This window comes from Oncorhynchus kisutch, linkage group LG13, assembly GCF_002021735.2.
Source record: "Oncorhynchus kisutch isolate 150728-3 linkage group LG13, Okis_V2, whole genome shotgun sequence".
Lineage (NCBI taxonomy): Eukaryota > Metazoa > Chordata > Actinopteri > Salmoniformes > Salmonidae > Oncorhynchus > Oncorhynchus kisutch.
This window is the reverse complement of record NC_034186.2, coordinates 3,026,161-3,047,469: the sequence shown is the minus strand read 5'-3', so window position 1 is coordinate 3,047,469 and position 21,309 is coordinate 3,026,161.

The window sequence follows — 21,309 nt, the reverse complement described above, 5'->3', positions numbered from 1 at the left end:
CAGGCCAGTTATAGTGTATGTATTATCACCCATACAGGCCAGTTAGTGTATTTATTATCACCCATACAGGCCAGTTAGTGTATTTATTATCACCCATACAGGCCAGTCACAGTGTATTTATTATCACCCATACAGGCCAGTCACAGTGTATTTATTATCACCCATACAGGCCAGTCACAGTGTATTTATTATCACCCGTACAGGCCAGTCACAGTGTATTTATTATCACCTGTACAGGCCAGTTAGTGTATTTATTATCACCCATACAGGCCAGTTACAGTGCAGCACCACTGAATGGAGAGCAGTTAGCAGAGGTGCAGCTCGTTAGAGCCTCGATGATCACCATAACAACGCAACAAGAGATGGGATACCCTGAGCTGAGTAGACTTATAGTTGGGATAGGTTCATGATACCCTGAGCTGAATAGACCTATAGATGGATAGATGGGATAGGACATGATACCCTGAGCTGAGTAGACTTATAGATGGATAGATGGGGTAGGACATGATACCCTGAGCTGAATAGACCTATAGATGGATAGATGGGATAGGACATGATACCCTGAGCTGAGTAGACTTATAGATGGGATAGGACATGATACCCTGAGCTGAGTAGACTTATAGATGGGATAGGACATGATACCCTGAGCTGAGTAGACTTATAGATGGATAGATGGGGTAGGCCATGATACACTGAGCTGAATAGACCTATAGATGGATAGATGGGATAGGACATGATACCCTGAGCTGAGTAGACTTATAGATGGGATAGGACATGATACCCTGAGCTGAGTAGACTTATAGATGGGATAGGACATGATACCCTGAACTGAGTAGACTTATAGATGGGATAGGACATGATACCCTGAGCTGAGTAGACTTATAGATGGGGTAGGACATGATACCCTGAGCTGAATAGACTTATATATGGGGTAGGACATGATACCTACAGTTGATCAAGTCTTCAGGAAGACCAGTTGGGCACAATGTAGGGAATAGGGTGCCATTTGGGACCAAAACATAGGGCACAATGTAGGGAATATGGCGCCATTTGGGACCAAAACATAGGGCACAATGTAGGGAATAGGGTGCCATTTGGGACCAAAACATAGGGCACAATGTAGGGAATAGGGTGCCATTTGTGCACCTACATTGTGCACTGCTATTGACCCTACATAGGGAATAGAGTGCCATTTGGAATTCGGTCCTTAGCACTTGTGTATTACTGATAGAGACTTAGCGTTAGTAACTAAGGCACTTCTGGCTGCTGAGAAGCTGGTTGGAAGGTGTAGTATAACAACATATGTTAGTGCAGATTGGAAGGGCTATGAGAGCTGAGATGAGGAGAAATCCTCTTACAGAATCCTTGGTATGCAGATTCCTTACAGTGTTGTGTTGTGCTGTGTGGATAATACCTTCTATCTGTGGCCCTGGGTCTGAGACCTTTTATTTTTGTGTTGTTTAACTTCTCATCCCAGACGTATCCGTCGACCCGCAATCTGGGTTCGATCACCGGTGGGGTGACAGGACGATTACGGTCATCAATGAAGCTGTTTTCATTTCAGTAATGAAGGCTATCTCTCTCACGCTCCCTCGCTCCCTCTCGCTCTCGCTCTCGCTCTCTCTCGCTCCCTCTCTTTCTCTTTCTGCCCCCCCCCCCCTCCCCCCCAGATTGGCCCAGAGAGTACTAATGAGCATCTTGTTTACAGGAAAATGGTTGGATCTCCTTTCAATCAGTAACCGACAGTAACAATCTGTAACGTCAGTAACAGGACACACATCTGTGGGCTTTTTAGTTGTCCAACAGTCTTAAGTCTGAATGTCCTCAACAATATATGTCAAAGTTAACATCTTTTAACAGTTTCTTTGTGTATTTTAGTTAAACATCCATTTTCAGTGAGCAATAACATGAGGTCTGTGTTATATTGAGGTCTGTGTTATAATGAGGTCTGCGTTATAATGAGGTCTGTCTACGGCTGTGTTATAATGAGGTCTGCCTTATAATGAGGTCTGTCTACGGCTGTGTTATAATGAGGTCTGTCTATGGCTGTGTTATAATGAGGTCTGTCTATGGCTGTGTTATAATGAGGTCTGCCTACGGCTGTGTTATAATGAGGTCTGTCTGCCACTGTGTTATAATGAGGCCTGTCTACGGCTGTGTTATAATGAGGTCTGTCTACGGCTGTGTTATAATGAGGTCTGCCTTATAATGAGGTCTGTCTACGGCTGTGTCATAATGAGGTCTGTGTTATAATGAGGTCTGCGTTGTAAGGTGGTCTGTCTACGGCTGTGTTATAATGAGGTCTGTCTACGGCTGTGTCATAATGAGGTCTGTGTTATAATGAGGTCTGCGTTGTAAGGTGGTCTGTCTACGGCTGTGTTATAATGAGGTCTGTCGACGGCTGTGTTATAAGGAGGTCTGCCTTATAATGAGGTCTGTCTATGGCTGTGTTATAATGAGGTCTGTGTCTGGCTGTGTTCTAATGAGGCCTGTCTACGGCTGTGTTATAATGAGATCTGTGTCTGGCTGTGCTATAATGAGGCCTGTGTCTGGCTGTGTTATAATGAGTTCAGTGTCTGGCTGTGCTATAATGAGGCCTGTGTCTGGCTGTGTTATAATGAGGTCTGTTTGTCACTGTGTTATAATGAGGCCTGTCTACAGCTGTGTTATAATGAGGTCTGTCTACGGCTGTGTTATAATGAGGTCTGTGTCTGGCTGTGTTATAATGAGGTCTGTTTGTCACTGTGTTATAATGAGGCCTGTCTACAGCTGTGTTATAATGAGGTCTGTCTACGGCTGTGTTATAATGAGGTCTGTGTCTGGCTGTGTTATAATGAGGCCTGTGTCTGGCTGTGTTATAATGAGGCCTGTCTACGGCTGTGTTATAATGAGGTCTGTGTCTGGCTGTGTTATAATGAGGTCTGTGTCTGGCTGTGCTATAATGAGGCCTGTGTCTGGCTGTGTTATAATGAGTTCAGTGTCTGGCTGTGTTATAATGAGGCCTGTGTCTGGCTGTGTTACATTGAGGTCTGTCTACGGCTGTGTTATAATGAGGTCTGTGTCTGGCTGTGTTATAATGAGGTCTGTGTCTGGCTGTGTTATAATGAGGCCTGTGTCTGGCTGTGTTATAATGAGGTCAGTGTCTGGCTGTGTTATAATGAGGCCTGTGTCTGGCTGTGTTACATTGAGGTCTGTCTATGGCTGTGTTATAATGAGGCCTGTCTATGGCTGTGTTATAATGAGGTCTGTTTGTCACTGTGTTATAATGAGGCCTGTCTACAGCTGTGTTATAATGAGGTCTGTCTACGGCTGTGTTATAATGAGGTCTGTGTCTGGCTGTGTTATAATGAGGCCTGTGTCTGGCTGTGTTATAATGAGGCCTGTCTACAGCTGTGTTATAATGAGGTCTGTCTACGGCTGTGTTATAATGAGGTCTGTGTCTGGCTGTGTTATAATGAGGTCTGTGTCTGGCTGTACTATAATGAGGCCTGTGTCTGACTGTGTTATAATGAGGCCTGTGTCTGGCTGTGTTATAATGAAGTCAGTGTCTGGCTGTGTTATAATGAGGTCTGTCTACGGCTGTGTTATAATGAGGCCTGTCTACGGCTGTGTTATAATGAGGTCTGCCTTATAATGAGGTCTGTCTACGGCTGTGTTATAATGAGGTCTGTCTATGGCTGTGTTATAATGAGGTCTGTCTACGGCTGTGTTATAATGAGGTCTGTCTACGGCTGTGTTATAATGAGGTCTGCCTACGGCTGTGTTATAATGACGCCTGTCTACCGCTGTGTTATAATGAGGCCTGTCTATGGCTGTGATATAATGAGGTCTGTCTGTCACTGTGTTATAATGAGGTCTGTCTACGGCTGTGTTATAATGAGGCCTGTCTATGGCTGTGTTATAATGAGGCCTGTGTCTGGCTGTGTTATAATGAGGCCTGTCTACGGCTGTGTTATAATGAGGCCTGTCTATGGCTGTGATATAATGAGGTCTGTCTGTCACTGTGTTATAATGAGGCCTGTGTCTGGCTGTGTTATAATGAGGCCTGTGTCTGGCTGTGTTATAATGAAGTCAGTGTCTGGCTGTGTTATAATGAGGTCTGTCTACGGCTGTGTTATAATGAGGCCTGTCTACGGCTGTGTTATAATGAGGCCTGTCTACGGCTGTGTTATAATGAGGTCTGCCTTATAATGAGGTCTGTCTACGGCTGTGTTACAATGAGGTCTGTCTATGGCTGTGTTATAATGAGGTCTGTCTACGGCTGTGTTATAATGAGGTCTGTCTACGGCTGTGTTATAATGAGGTCTGCCTACGGCAGTGTTATAATGACGCCTGTCTACCGCTGTGTTATAATGAGGCCTGTCTATGGCTGTGTTATAATGAAGTCAGTGTCTGGCTGTGTTATAATGAGGTCTGTCTACGGCTGTGTTATAATGAGGTCTGTCTACGGCTGTGTTATAATGAGGTCAGTGTCTGGCTGTGTTATAATGAGGTCTGTCTACGGCTGTGTTATAATGAGGCCTGTCTACGGCTGTGTTATAATGAGGCCTGTCTACGGCTGTGTTATAATGAGGTCTGCCTTATAATGAGGTCTGTCTACGGCTTTGTTATAATGAGGTCTGTCTATGGCTGTGTTATAATGAGGTCTGTCTACGGCTGTGTTATAATGAGGTCTGTCTACGGCTGTGTTATAATGAGGTCTGCCTACGGCTGTGTTATAATGACGCCTGTCTACCGCTGTGTTATAATGAGGCCTGTCCATGGCTGTGATATAATGAGGTCTGTCTGTCACTGTGTTATAATGAGGTCTGTCTACGGCTGTGTTATAATGAGGCCTGTCTATGGCTGTGTTATAATGAGGCCTGTCTACGGCTGTGTTATAATGAGGCCTGTGTCTGGCTGTGTTATAATGAGGCCTGTGTCTGGCTGTGTTATAATGAGGCCTGTCTACGGCTGTGTTATTATGAGGTCTGTCTACGGCTGTGTTATAATGAGGTCTGTATCAGGCTGTGTTATAATGAGGCCTGTGTCTGGCTGTGTTATAATGAGGCCTGTGTCTGACTGTGTTATAATGAGGCCTGTGTCTGGCTGTGTTATAATGAAGTCAGTGTCTGGCTGTGTTATAATGAGGTCTGTCTACGGCTGTGTTATAATAAGGCCTGTCTACGGCTGTGTTATAATGAGGCCTGTCTACGGCTGTGTTATAATGAGGTCTGCCTTATAATGAGGTCTGTCTACGGCTGTGTTACAATGAGGTCTGTCTATGGCTGTGTTATAATGAGGTCTGTCTACGGCTGTGTTATAATGAGGTCTGTCTACGGCTGTGTTATAATGAGGTCTGCCTACGGCTGTGTTATAATGAGGCCTGTGTCTGGCTGTGTTATAATGAAGTCAGTGTCTGGCTGTGTTATAATGAGGTCTGTCTACGGCTGTGTTATAATGAGGTCTGTCTACGGCTGTGTTATAATGAGGTCTGTCTACGGCTGTGTTATAATGAGGTCAGTGTCTGGCTGTGTTATAATGAGGTCAGTCTACGGCTGTGTTATAATGAGGCCTGTCTACGGCTGTGTTATAATGAGGCCTGTCTACGGCTGTGTTATAATGAGGTTTGCCTTATAATGAGGTCTGTCTACGGCTGTGTTATAATGAGGTCTGTCTATGGCTGTGTTATAATGAGGTCTGTCTACGGCTGTGTTATAATGAGGTCTGTGTCTGGCTGTGTTATAATGAGGCCTGTGTCTGGCTGTTTTATAATGAGGTCAGTGTCTGGCTGGGTTATAATGAGGCCTGTGTCTGGCTGTGTTACATTGAGGTCTGTCTATGGCTGCGTTATAATGAGGCCTGTCTATGGCTGTGTTATAATGAGGTCTGTTTGTCACTGTGTTATAATGAGGCCTGTCTACAGCTGTGTTATAATGAGGTCTGTCTACGGCTGTGTTATAATGAGGTCTGTGTCTGGCTGTGTTATGAGGCCTGTGTCTGGCTGTGTTATAATGAGGCCTGTCTACGGCTGTGTTATAATGAGGTCTGTGTCTGGCTGTGTTATAATGAGGTCTGTGTCTGGCTGTGCTATAATGAGGCCTGTGTCTGGCTGTGTTATAATGAGTTCAGTGTCTGGCTGTGTTATAATGAGGCCTGTGTCTGGCTGTGTTACATTGAGGTCTGTCTACGGCTGTGTTATAATGAGGTCTGTGTCTGGCTGTGTTATAATGAGGCCTGTGTCTGGCTGTGTTACAATGAGGCCTGTGTCTGACTGTGTTATAATGAGGCCTGTGTCTGGCTGTGTTATAATGAAGTCAGTGTCTGGCTGTGTTATAATGAGGTCTGTCTACGGCTGTGTTATAATGAGGCCTGTCTACGGCTGTGTTATAATGAGGCCTGTCTACGGCTGTGTTATAATGACGCCTGTCTACCGCTGTGTTATAATGAGGCCTGTCTATGGCTGTGATATAATGAGGTCTGTCTGTCACTGTGTTATAATGAGGTCTGTCTACGGCTGTGTTATAATGAGGCCTGTCTATGGCTGTGTTATAATGAGGCCTGTGTCTGGCTGTGTTATAATGAGGCCTGTCTACGGCTGTGTTATAATGAGGCCTGTCTATGGCTGTGATATAATGAGGTCTGTCTGTCACTGTGTTATAATGAGGCCTGTGTCTGGCTGTGTTATAATGAGGCCTGTGTCTGGCTGTGTTATAATGAGGCCTGTCTACGGTGTGTTATAATGAGGCCTGTCTACGGCTGTGTTATAATGAGGCCTGTGTCTGTTCTGTGTTATAATGAGGCCTGTGTCTGGCTGTGTTATAATGAGGCCTGTCTACGGCTGTGTTATAATGAGGTCTGTCTACGGCTGTGTTATAATGAGGTCTGTGTCAGGCTGTGTTATAATGAGGCCTGTGTCTGGCTGTGTTATAATGAGGCCTGTCTACGGCTGTGGTATAATGAGGTCTGTGTCTGGCTGTGTTACAATGAGGTCTGTCTACGGCTGTGTTATAATGAGGCCTGTGTCTGGCTGTGTTATAATGAGGTCTGTGTCTGGCTGTGTTATAATGAGGTCTGTCTATGGCTGTGTTATAATGAGGCCTGTGTCTGGCTGTGTTATAATGAGGTCTGTGTCTGGCTTTGTTATAATGAGGTCTGTCTATGGCTGTGTTATAATGAGGCCTGTGTCTGGCTGTGTTATAATGAGGCCTGTCTACGGCTGTGTTATAATGAGGCCTGTCTACGACTGTGTTATAATGAGGCCTGTGTCTGGCTGTGTTATAATGAGGTCTGTGTCTGGCTGTGCGTGTGTGTGTGTGTGTGTGTGTGTGAGGAGCGTTGCTCCTTCCAGTGAAGCAGAAGATTCTGTAATGTCATGACTGCTGAGACATCTTATTGAGATCTGACACGCCTCCGTCAGACACAATATCTGTCAAAATGTCCTTGTTTTCCACGGGGGCTGTTAGAATTGTCAACATGTCCATGTTTTCCACAGGGGCTGTTAGAATTGTCAACATGTCCTTGTTTTCCACGGGGGCTTTTAGAATTGTCAACATGTCCTTGTTTTCCACAAGGGGCTGTTAGAATTGTCAACATCTCCTTGTTTTCCACGGGGGCTGTTAGAATTGTCAACATCTCCTTGTTTTCCACGGGGGGCTGTTAGAATTGTCAACATGTCCTTGTTTTCCACGGGGGCTGTTAGAATTGTCAACATCTCCTTGTTTTCCACGGGGGCTGTTAGAATTGTCAACATCTCCTTGTTTTCCACGGGGGGCTGTTAGAATTGTCAACATCTCCTTGTTTTCCACGGGGGGCTGTTAGAATTGTCAACATCTTGCCTCTTGTTTTATAAAGCAAGGTGAATGCAGGGAAGCAAAGAGCACTAAGAAACAACAACATGTTATAATCAGTGTGTTAACTTGTTTTAATTCATTGTAAGAAATAAAAATTGTAACCAATGTAAGATGTACACTTGATGCTCACACACATAAGATACATTTTTCAAGGATTTAAACACGATAAAGATGTTTTTGTTAACTGATGCTCACCAAGGGACGTTGAGTGGAGTAACGTCATTCTGGTGATGGTTTCTAAACTGAGGTAGCTATAAACCCACTGACCCAGCTTTTGAAGAGGCAATCTGCAGTTCTAGCAACAACGATGCAGTACCCGGCCACTGTTTTGGTAAACATCTATGCCGTCAGGAGAAATGTTACCAACCATTCAAATTCATAGACAGAGATATGGATGCAAGGACCAGATCTAAATGATAGTTTTAATCATGTTTTGAAGCTATACAGTGTTTGTTTACAAGTACATTGTTTACAAAAAAATTGTAAAAACATATTTTATCAGTACAGTTCCGTTGAACTAAGTTCATGAGGCATTTGCAAATGGCCCTCTTTTTAAAGATGGATTCCAACACAATGTTGTGGCAAAACGTGAAATATCTGGAATGATTTTGAATTTGTTTTGGAACAATCAGAGCCTGAGCTTGGGTTGTCTTTTTTTCAATTATTTGAATAGGACCGCTCTTTTTAAGTTGATGATATATAATTAGACAATTGCCTCTTCATTTAGTGTTTTGACTATCTAGGTCTGATGGCATTTCATAGTGGCTGACTGTTCCATAGTGGCTGACTGTTCCGTAGTGGCTGACTGTTTCGTAGTGGCTCACTGTTTGATAGTGGCAGACTGTTTCGTAGTGGCAGACTGTTTCGTAGTGGCAGACTGTTTCGTAGTGGCAGACTGTTTGATAGTGGCTGACTGTTTGATAGTGGCTGACTGTTTCGTAGTGGCAGACTGTTTCGTAGTGGCAGACTGTTTCGTAGTGGCAGACTGTTTCGTAGTGGCAAACTGTTCCGTAGTGGCAGACTGTTCCGTAGTGGCAGACTGTTCCGTAGTGGCAGACTGTTCCGTAGTGGCAGACTGTTCCGTAGTGGCAGACTGTTCCGTAGTGGCTGACTGTTCCGTAGTGGCTGACTGATGTTGAGAACGCCCCTCACCCCTAGACACAGCCTCAGTTATTACACAATGTGAGGTGATGAAACCAGTACCACACCTGGTGTTAGGTGATGAAACCAGTTCCACACCTGGTGTTAGGTGATGAAACCAGTTCCACACCTGGTGTTAGGGGATGAAACCAGTTCCACACCTGGTGTTAGGTGATGAAACCAGTTCCACACCTGGTGTTAGGTGATGAAACCAGTACCACACCTGGTGTTAGGTGATAAAACCAGTAGCACACTGGTGTTAGGTGATGAAACCAGTTCCACACCTGATGTTAAGGGATGAAACCAGAACCACACCTGGTGTTAGGTGATGAAACCAGTTCCACACCTGGTGTTAGGTGATGAAACCAGTTCCACACTGGATCAGGCACACACTTTCTTAAAAACACACACATGCCAGTAAACTCACACACCACACACACGTCATTTCTCGACTCTCTCAGATCTCAAAACTGCAGAGTTTGTATCTCCGTGACGATGAGCCATAGAAAGTAAGAGGGAGCTGCAGCTCTCAATATTAATAATAGACCCCTGTTGTGAGTCGAGCAGAAGACCAAAGACACACAAGGTTACATCTCAAGCAGGGCTTTAACCTTTTAAATGTTGTTATTCATTTAGAAAATGAATACAGGAGAGTATAACGTCAAGGACACAAGAGAATGGAGGATGAAAGGTGGTCTATCTCAGACCCTGCCTACTTTCCAAATGGCACCCTATTCCCTACATACAGTGCCTTGCGAAAGTATTCGGCCCCCTTGAACTTTGCGACCTTTTGCCACATTTCAGGCTTCAAACATAAAGATATAAAACTGTATTTTTTTGTGAAGAATCAACAACAATTGGGACACAATCATGAAGTGGAACGACATTTATTGGATATTTCAAACTTTTTTAACAAATCAAAAACTGAAAAATTGGACGCGCAAAATTATTCAGCCCCTTTACTTTCAGTGCAGCAAACTCTCTCCAGAAGTTCAGTGAGGATCTCTGAATGATACAATGTTGACCTAAATGACTAATGATGATAAATACAATCCACCTGTGTGTAATTAAATCTCCATATAAATGCACCTGCACTGTGATAGTCTCAGAGGTCCGTTAAAAGCGCAGAGAGCATCATGAAGAACAAGGAACACACCAGGCAGGTCCGAGATACTGTTGTGAAGAAGTTTAAAGCCGGATTTGGATACAAAAAGATTTCCCAAGCTTTAAACATCCCAAGGAGCACTGTGCAAGCGATAATATTGAAATGGAAGGAGTATCAGACCACTGCAAATCTACCAAGACCTGGCCGTCCCTCTAAACCTTCAGCTCATACAAGGAGAAGACTGATCAGAGATGCAGCCAAGAGGCCCATGATCACTCTGGATGAACTGCAGAGATCTACAGCTGAGGTGGGAGACTCTATCCATAGGACAACAATCAGTTGTATATTGCACAAATCTGGCCTTTATGGAAGAGTGGCAAGAAGAAAGCCATTTCTTAAAGATATCCATAAAAAGTGTTGTTTAAAGTTTGCCACAAGCCACCTGGGAGACACACCAAACATGTGGAAGAAGGTGCAGGGAAGATGGTTAAAATTGATGGGAAGATGGATGGAGCCAAATACAGGACCATTCTGGAAGAAAACCTGATGGAGTCTGCAAAAGACCTGAGACTGGGACGGAGATTTGTCTTCCAACAAGACAATGATCCAAAACATAAAGCAAAATCTACAATGGAATGGTTCAAAAATAAACATATCCAGGTGTTAGAATGGCCAAGTCAAAGTCCAGACCTGAATCCAATCGAGAATCTGTGGAAAGAACTGAAAACTGCTGTTCACAAATGCTCTCCATCCAACCTCACTGAGCTCGAGCTGTTTTGCAAGGAGGAATGGGAAAACATTTCAGTCTCTCGATGTGCAAAACTGATAGAGACATACCCCAAGCGACTTACAGCTGTAATCGCAGCAAAAGGTGGCGCTACAAAGTATTAACTTAAGGGGGCTGAATAATTTTGCACGTCCAATTTTTCAGTTTATGATTTGTTAAAAAAGTTTGAAATATCCAATAAATGTCGTTCCACTTCATGATTGTGTCCCACTTGTTGTTGATTCTTCACCAAAAAATACAGTTTTATATCTTTATGTTTGAAGCCTGAAATGTGGCAAAAGGTCGCAAAGTTCAAGGGGGCCGAATACTTTCGCAAGGCACTGTAGCACATGACGCTTCGCGTTGTCCTCTGTTGGTCCATATTGAGCTGATGCTTAGTGGCATCAACATGAAGCTTGGCGTTGTCCTCTGTTGGTCCATATTGAACTGATGCTTTGTGGTATCAACATGAAGCTTGGCGTTGTCCTCTGTTGGTCCATATTGAACTGATGCTTAGTGGTATCAACAAGACGCTTCGCGTTGTCCTCTGTTGGTCCATATTGAACTGATGCTTAGTGGTATCAACATGAAGCTTGGCGTTGTCCTCTGTTGGTCCATATTGAACTGATGTTTGTGGTATCAACATGAAGATTGGCGTTGTCCTCTGTTGGTCCATATTGAACTGATGCTTAGTGGTATCAACATGAAGCTTGGCGTTGTCCTCTGTTGGTCCATATTGAACTGATGCTTAGTGGTATCAACATGAAGCTTGGCGTTGTCCTCTGTTGGTCCATATTGAACTGATGCTTAGTGGTATCAACATGAAGATTGGCGTTGTCCTCTGTTGGTCCATATTGAACTGATGCTTAGTGGTATCAACATGAAGCTTGGCGTTGTCCTCTGTTGGTCCATATTGAACTGATGCTTAGTGGTATCAACATGAAGCTTGGCGTTTTCCTCTGTTGGTTCATATTGAACTGATGCTTAGTGGTATCAACATGACGCAAGTGGGCATTCTGTACATGGGGTGATCATAATTGTGTCCAAAACAAACCTTGTGTAAGTAAATTGTTTGTTCCACTTCCTACAGTAGTCTCCTGTTGCGTCGAATCTGTCTGTGCAGGGCTCTGTTAGCAATCTAAATTACACTGAACACCACTGAATTAGCACCTGCTGTTTTAGCTTGAGGAGGCAACGTGTTACAGAGGTGTGTGTTTGTGTCTCTCTCTCTCCCTCTCTCTCTCTGTCTCTCTCTGTCTCTCTCTGACTCTCTCTGACTCTCTCTGTCTCTCTCTGACTCTCTCTGTCTCTCTCTGACTCTCTGTGTCTCTCTGTGTCTCTCTGTGTCTCTCTGTCTCTCTCTCTGTCTCTCTCTCTCTGTCTCTCTCTCTCTCTCTGTCTCTCTCTCTCTCCCCCCTACCCCCAAGGGCCTTTTCAGCACAGAGCGATGGAGAAAGAGGGTGGTTGTTGAGAAGGGAGAAATGGGCTGAGCCATTGATTCCACGCATTTCTGTGGTGTGTGTCTGCACGCTTGAGAGAGAGAGAGAGAGAGAGAGAGAGAGAGAGAGAGAGAGAGAGAGAGAGAGAGAGAGAGAGAGAGAGAGAGAGAGAGAGAGAGAGAGAGAGAGAGAGAGAGAGAGAGAGAGAGAGAGAGAGAGAGAGAGAGAGAGAGAGAGAGAGAGAGAGAGAGAGAGAGAGAGAGAGAGAGAGAGAGAGAGAGAGAGAGAGAGAGAGAGAGAGAGAGAGAGAGAGAGAGAGAGAGAGAGAGAGAGAGAGAGAGAGAGAGAGAGAGAGAGAGAGAGAGAGAGACAGAGATTACCTCACCCAACATTATTTTCTGTCTCTACTGTTTGGAAAACTAGTTCCTTGTGTTGCTGTAGAGGGCCTGATTGAGTGGAATGTAGTCTGAACTGGTGAAAGACTGCATGAACCTTTAACAACAACTAGAGCCCCATGGTCAGTGTTCTATGTAGAGACTGGAACCATGGTCAGTGTTCTATGTAGAGACTGGAACCATGGTCACTGTTCTATGTAGAGACTGGGACCATGGTCAGTGTTCTATATAGAGACTGGGACCATGGTCAGTGTTCTATATGGAGACTGGAACCATGGTCAGTGTTCTATGGTCAGTGTTCTATGTAGAGACTGGGACCATGGTCAGTGTTCTATGTAGAGACTGGAACCATGGTCAGTGTTCTATGTAGAGACTGGAACCATGGTCAGTGTTCTATGTAGAGACTGGGACCATGGTCAGTGTTCTATGTAGAGACTGGGACCATGGTCAGTGTTCTATGTAGAGACTGGAACCATGGTCAGTGTTCTATGTAGAGACTGGAACCATGGTCAGTGTTCTATATAGAGACTGGAACCATGGTCAGTGTTCTATGGTCAGTGTTCTATGTAGAGACTGGAACCATGGTCAGTGTTCTATGTAGAGACTGGGACCATGGTCAGTGTTCTATGTAGAGACTGGGACCATGGTCAGTGTTCTATGTAGAGACTGGGACCATGGTCAGTGTTCTATATAGAGACTGGGACCATGGTCAGTGTTCTATGGTCAGTGTTCTATGTAGAGACTGGAACCATGGTCAGTGTTCTATGTAGAGACTGGGACCATGGTCAGTGTTCTATGTAGAGACTGGGACCATGGTCAGTGTTCTATATAGAGACTGGGACCATGGTCAGTGTTCTATATAGAGACTGGGACCATGGTCAGTGTTCTATGGTCAGTGTTCTATGTAGAGATTGGGACCATGGTCAGTGTTCTATGTAGAGACTGGAACCATGGTCAGTGTTCTATGTAGAGACTGGAACCATGGTCAGTGTTCTATATAGAGACTGGAACCATGGTCAGTGTTCTATGGTCAGTGTTCTATGTAGAGACTGGAACCATGGTCAGTGTTCTATGTAGAGACTGGGACCATGGTCAGTGTTCTATGTAGAGACTGGGACCATGGTCAGTGTTCTATGTAGAGACTGGGACCATGGTCAGTGTTCTATATAGAGACTGGGACCATGGTCAGTGTTCTATGGTCAGTGTTCTATGTAGAGACTGGAACCATGGTCAGTGTTCTATGTAGAGACTGGGACCATGGTCAGTGTTCTATGTAGAGACTGGGACCATGGTCAGTGTTCTATATAGAGACTGGGACCATGGTCAGTGTTCTATATAGAGACTGGGACCATGGTCAGTGTTCTATGGTCAGTGTTCTATGTAGAGATTGGGACCATGGTCAGTGTTCTATATAGAGACTGGAACCATGGTCAGTGTTCTATGTAGAGACTGGGACCATGGTCAGTGTTCTATATAGAGACTGGGACCATGGTCAGTGTTCTATGGTCAGTGTTCTATATAGAGACTGGGACCATGGTCAGTGTTCTATGTAGAGACTGGGACCATGGTCAGTGTTCTATGTAGAGACTGGAACCATGGTCAGTGTTCTGTTAGTAAATAGAACCATGTGTTGACTGTGCTGAAGTTCTGTTAGTAAATAGAACCATGTGTTGACTGTGCTGAAGTTCTGTTAGTAAATAGAACCATGTGTTGACTGTGCTGAAGTTCTGTTAGTAAATAGAACCATGTGTTGACTGTGCTCGGTTCTGTTAGTTAATAGAACCATGTGTTGACTGTGCTCGGTTCTGTTAGTAAATAGAACCATGTGTTGACTGTGCTGAAGTTCTGTTAGTAAATAGAACCATGTTTTGACCAGAGGTGGGACCAAGTCATTGTTTTACAAGTCTCAAGTAAGTCTTAACACTCAAGTCTCAAGTCCGAGTCAAGTCCCAAGTCTTTAACTTTGAATTTCGAGTCCTAAACAAGTCACAATGTGCTCTTTATCAAATGTAATACCATTTTCATATTTTGAACTGAAGTTCTGTTAGTAAATAGAACCATGTGTTGACTGTGCTCGGTTCTGTTAGTAAATAGAACCATGTTTTGGCTGTGCTCGGTTTTGTTAGTAAATAGAACCATGTTTTGGCTGTGCTCGGTTCTGTTAGTAAATAGAACCATGTTTTGGCACTGCAGCGTTTGCGTCTCGACATGCGCTCTGAGAAGGAGTGAGTTATACAAGCCGTCCAATTCCTTTTGATGTATCCCGTGCCAATGCAGGCTGTCGCTCTGAATCAAACTGTTCCTGTTTACACTTTTCATTTCAGACAGAAAGTTCTGTCACGGCAGAGAAACGGCTGTAAGTCAAGTCGACTGCCAGTAAACGACAAAACAAGGCTAAAAAGACTTAGTTAACTTTTCAAGTGGTAGAGTTTCGGATTGCTATAAGTCATTATTTCGTCAATATTTTAGGCCTTTTTCGGCACCTCGCAGTCTAAAACATGTCTGGCTTTAATCCACGGGGCAAAAACATGTGTGGAACAGAAGTAAATGTGCCCAGCAGGTGTTTTTACTGAGAGCAATGTGAGGTAGCTGTTAATTTCACACATTCTGAAGTTAAATGTGCTTTTTCTCTGGCTTGCATCTCATACGACACTCCCGTCCCTATAAATGGCACCCTATACCGTATTTAGTGCACTACATTTCACCAGAGCCCTATGGAACCTGGTCAAAAGTAGTGCACTACATAGGGAATTAGGGTGCGATTTGGGACGTGCCGTCTGCCTTACCTGCTCAGCGAAGGGTGTGAAATCTCTTCTTTGTAGAGGTCACAGTGCTAAATCTCATTTGTAATGCATATCAACTGGATCCTTGACTAATGGGGGGAGAGGGAGGGTGGTGGGGGGGAGATCTGTTATTTCCTGTGTTTATCGTTTGATCAGTCTGTGTAATTAGACTTTAAAACAAACACAAAAAAAAACTATTTTATTGTCACGTACACCTGATAGGTGCAGTGAAAGGTGTTTTACACGGTCATCCATAGTAGAGACATTGGAGTGAAGTGGAGGACACATCAAGGACACATCCGCAGATTTTCCACCTCGTTGACTCTGGTCTTTGTGTTTACTGGCCCAACGTTGTAACCTCTAGGCTACCTGCAGCAGCAGTAGTAAGCAACAGCAACGTTAGCATTAACAACAATGGCTTAACATCACAAAACGAGTCTGCATCCTAAACAGACCCTATTCCCTAGATATTACGCTGCTATGGTCCCTGGGGACTCACCCCGACTGTTTTATCATGTTTCCCTGGAGGGATGTGGGCCAAACTCACCTGTCTCCAGGAGTAATGGAGTGTTTTAGCATGTTTCTCTGGAGTGATGTGGGCCAAACTCACCTGTCTCCTGGAGTAATGGAGTGTTGTAGCATGTTTCCCTGGAGGGATGTGGGCCAAACTCACCTGTCTCCAGGAGTAATGGAGTGTTTTAGCATGTTTCTCTGGAGTGATGTGGGCCAAACTCACCTGTCTCCTGGAGTAATGGAGTGTTGTAGCATGTTTCCCTGGAGGGATGTGGGCCAAACTCACCTGTCTCCTGGGTTGGGGAGTAATGGACTACATATTAAAAACGGTAACTTTAATCCGTCACGTTACCAGCAAAAATATTGTAAACAGATTACAGATACCTTTTGAAAAACTAGATGATTACTTCAAGGATTACTTTTAAATTCAGAAAGGATGTTTGTGACAAAAAAAATGTTTTACTCTGTTTTCTCAATTACATTAAAATCAGCATTTAATAAACATTTTAAAAAGGCGCAAGTTTTAAGTTTGACGACACACCGAATGTGTTTGATGAATCGCGGGAAAATAGGCTTTTGTAGGCTACAGTCCAAGCTATGCATCCAAATGGTCCAGGTTAAGTACATGTTTAGAGGTAAAGATGACAGAAGTGGTGTATTCTATGGTGATACGGATACCACCTATTGTTGATATCTAGATGTGTGTGTGTATATATATATATATATGTGTATATGTATATGTGAATCACACTGCTACTCTCTCATTTACAGATTGTGGTTGATGTGAATGGCACATCGATGTGAATCACACTGCTACTCTCTCATTTACAGATTGTGGTTGATGTGAATGGCACATCGATGTGAATCACACTGCTACTCTCTCATTTACAGATTGTGGTTGATGTGAATGGCACATCGATGTGAATCACACTGCTACTCTCTCATTTACAGATTGTGGTTTTTGTGAATGGCTGTTCACAAATCTGTGTGAAACACACGGCCCTTCTTATTGGTCTCCCTGAAACACACAGCTCTTCTTATTGGTCTCTCTGAAACACACGGCCCTTCTTATTGGTCTCCCTGAAACACACAGCTCTTCTTATTGGTCTCTCTGAAACACACGGCCCTTCTTATTGGTCTCTCTGAAACACACGGCCCTTCTTATTGGTCTCTCTGAAACACACGGCCCTTCTTATTGGTCTCCCTGAAACACACGGCCCTTCTTATTGGTCTCTCTGAAACACACGGCCTTCTTATTGGTCTCTCTGAAACACACGGCCCTTCTTATTGGTCTCTCTGAAACACACGGCCCTTCTTATTGGTCTCCCTGAAACACACGGCTCTTCTTATTGGTCTCCCTGAAACACACATCTCTTCTTATTGGTCTCTCTGAAACACACGGCCTTCTTATTGGTCTCTCTGAAACACACGGCCCTTCTTATTGGTCTCCCTGAAACACACGGCTCTTCTTATTGGTCTCCCTGAAACACACATCTCTTCTTATTGGTCTCTCTGAAACACACTGCCTTCTTATTGGTCTCCCTGAAACACACAGCTCTTCTTATTGGTCTCTCTGAAACACACGGCCTTCTTATTGGTCTCTCTGAAGCACACAGCTCTTCTTATTGGTCTCTCTGAAACACACGGCCCTTCTTATTGGTCTCCCTGAAACACACAGCTCTTCTTATTGGTCTCTCTGAAACACACAGCTCTTCTTATTGGTCTCTCTGAAACACACAGCTCTTCTTATTGGTCTCTCTGAAACACACGGCCCTTCTTATTGGTCTCCCTGAAACAGGTTGACCTTTTTACTGGTCTCTCTGAAACACACAGCCCTTCTGATTGGTCTCTCTGAAACAGGTTGACCTTTTTACTGGTCTCTCTGAAACACACAGCCCTTCTGATTGGTCTCTCTGAAACACACAGCCCTTCTGATTGGTCTCTCTGAAACACACAGCCCTGCTTTGACTACAAACAGGCTCTCTCGCCGTCTGTTGTTGTCATGTATGAGGTGTGTGTGTGTGTGTGTGTGTTGCCGTGGTAGAGAGGAGATGGTAGTCACAACAGGAGAGAGGTGACTCTATATGCAGACCCACTTGTTTTAGTAACAACACATATTCCAGCAGAACCCAATTAACTAAAGACTACTATTACTACTGTTAATGTAGACTACTATTACTACTGTTAATGTAGACTACTATTACTACTGTTAATGTAGACTACTAGTACTACTGTTAATGTAGACTACTATTACTACTGTTAATGTAGACTACTATTACTACTGTTAATGTAGACTACTATTACTACTGTTAATGTCCCAGTCAAAATAGTTCCTGATTTTGTTTTTAGATGCTTAGGAATGACTGGTAATACGCTCCTCTGTCTGACTTACTGAAGGAAAATCTCATTGGAAATGGAAAGACCTGATTGGATGGTCAAACCAATATCACTTATGGGTCGAATAAATATTTTTTTCCCCAGAAATATTCCAAATGATACACATAGACCTTTTATTAAGGACACAGTGATCTTAGAGTTTATAATATGGAATCCTAAAAAGCCACGAATCCGTAAAGCTCTGCAACAACCAAAACAACTGGTGGGTTTGGGTCGCCATTTTCACAAATGTTATTGGGTTGCAAACATTCGTAGTATCATGTTTTGGATTCAGAGTTGTGACTCTTATCTTCAGAGTGGGCTGTCCATAAGATATAAAATATAAAATATATCATATTAGTAGTGCACTATATAGGGAATAGGGCCCCATAGGGCTCTGGTCATTAGTAGTGCACTATATAGGGAATAGGGCCCCATAGGGCTCTGGTCATTAGTAGTGCACTATATAGGGAATAGGGCCCCATAGGGCTCTGGTCATTAGTAGTGCACTATATAGGGAATAGGGCCCCATAGGGCTCTGGTCATTAGTAGTGCACTATATAGGGAATAGGGCCCCATAGGGCTCTGGTCATTAGTAGTGCACTATATAGGGAATAGGGCCCCATAGGGCTCTGGTCATTAGTAGTACACTATATAGGGAATAGGGCCCCATAGGGCTCTGGTCATTAGTAGTGCACTATATAGGGAATAGGGCCCCATAGGGCTCTGGTCATTAGTAGTGCACTATATAGGGAATAGGGCCCCATAGGGCTCTGGTCATTAGTAGTGCACTATATAGGGAATAGGGCCCCATAGGGCTCTGGTCATTAGTAGTGCACTATATAGGGAATAGGGCCCCATAGGGCTCTGGTCTAAAGTAGTGCACTATATAGGGAATAGGGCCCCATAGGGCTCTGGTCATTAGTAGTGCACTATATAGGGAATAGGGCCCCATAGGGCTCTGGTCATTAGTAGTGCACTATATAGGGAATAGGGCCCCATAGGGCTCTGGTCATTAGTAGTGCACTATATAGGGAATAGGGCCCCATAGGGCTCTGGTCATTAGTAGTGCACTATATAGGGAATAGGGCCCCATAGGGCTCTGGTCATTAGTAGTGCACTATATAGGGAATAGGGCCCCATAGGGCTCTGGTCATTAGTAGTGCACTATATAGGGAATAGGGCCCCATAGGGCTCTGGTCATTAGTAGTGCACTATATAGGGAATAGGGCCCCATAGGGCTCTGGTCATTAGTAGTGCACTATATAGGGAATAGGGCCCCATAGGGCTCTGGTCATTAGTAGTGCACTATATAGGGAATAGGGCCCCATAGGGCTCTGGTCATTAGTAGTGCACTATATAGGGAATAGGGCCCCATAGGGCTCTGGTCATTAGTAGTGCACTATATAGGGAATAGGGCCCCATAGGGCTCTGGTCATTAGTAGTGCACTATATAGGGAATAGGGCCCCATAGGGCTCTGGTCATTAGTAGTGCACTATATAGGGAATAGGGCCCCATAGGGCTCTGGTCATTAGTAGTGCACTATATAGGGAATAGGGCCCCATAGGGCTCTGGTCATTAGTAGTGCACTATATAGGGAATAGGGCCCCATAGGGCTCTGGTCTAAAGTAGTGCACTATATAGGGAATAGGGCCCCATAGGGCTCTGGTCATTAGTAGTGCACTATATAGGGAATAGGGCCCCATAGGGCTCTGGTCATTAGTAGTGCACTATATAGGGAATAGGGCCCCATAGGGCTCTGGTCATTAGTAGTGCACTATATAGGGAATAGGGCCCCATAGGGCTCTGGTCATTAGTAGTGCACTATATAGGGAATAGGGCCCCATAGGGCTCTGGTCATTAGTAGTGCACTATATAGGGAATAGGGCCCCATAGGGCTCTGGTCTAAAGTAGTGCACTATATAGGGAATAGGGCCCCATAGGGGCTCTGGTCATTAGTAGTGCACTATATAGGGAATAGGGCCCCATAGGGCTCTGGTCATTAGTAGTACACTATATAGGGAATAGGGCCCCATAGGGCTCTGGTCATTAGTAGTACACTATATAGGGAATAGGGTGCCATAGGGCTCTGGTCTAAAGTAGTGCACTATATAGGGAATAGGGTGCCATAGGGTCCTGGTCTAAAGTAGTGCACCACGTATGGAATAGGGTGCCATATGGCTCTGGTCTAAAGTAGTGCACTATATAGGGAATAGGGTGCCATTTGGAACATATACCTTGTGAATACCCAGAATGCACAATGACAATCACAGCCTCTACTCTTCAGCCAGTGAGATCTTCCCTTTCTCTCCTCCCTCCTTGGCTCTGTGGCTGGTGCATTTTAAAACATCTTGACTTCTGACTTTCCCAGCCCACTCTGGTTCTGTCATCCTCCCTCCCATACCAACGCTGCTCCTGTTTCTCTCTCTCTCTCTCACACACACACACACACACACACACACACACACACACACACACACACACACACTCTAAAACTGCACTTCCACTATGAAACATTGAGCAGTCAGAAAAGCTCCAGAGGAACAGTTTGTTTTTATTAATATGTCAACACATGGCGTGGTGTCAACCTTCAGGCACTTTCAAATATTTACCCTCGCTGTACAAAACATTACAGGACCACTTGAACTCTTCACTCTGGGGGGGGGGGAGGGGGGAGAGAGGGGAGAGAGAGGGGAGTGGGGAGAGAGAGGGGAGAGAGAGGGGAGTAGGGAGAGAGAGGGGAGTGGGGGAGAGAGAGGGGAGTGGGGAGAGAGAGGGGAGTGGGGAGAGAGAGGGGAGTAGGGAGGGGAGTAGGGAGAGAGAGGGGAGTGGGGGAGAGAGAGGGGAGTGGGGAGAGAGAGGGGAGTGGGGAGAGAGAGGGGAGAGAGAGGGGAGTAGGGAGAGAGAGGGGAGTGGGGGAGAGAGAGGGGAGTGGGGAGAGAGAGGGGAGTGGGGAGAG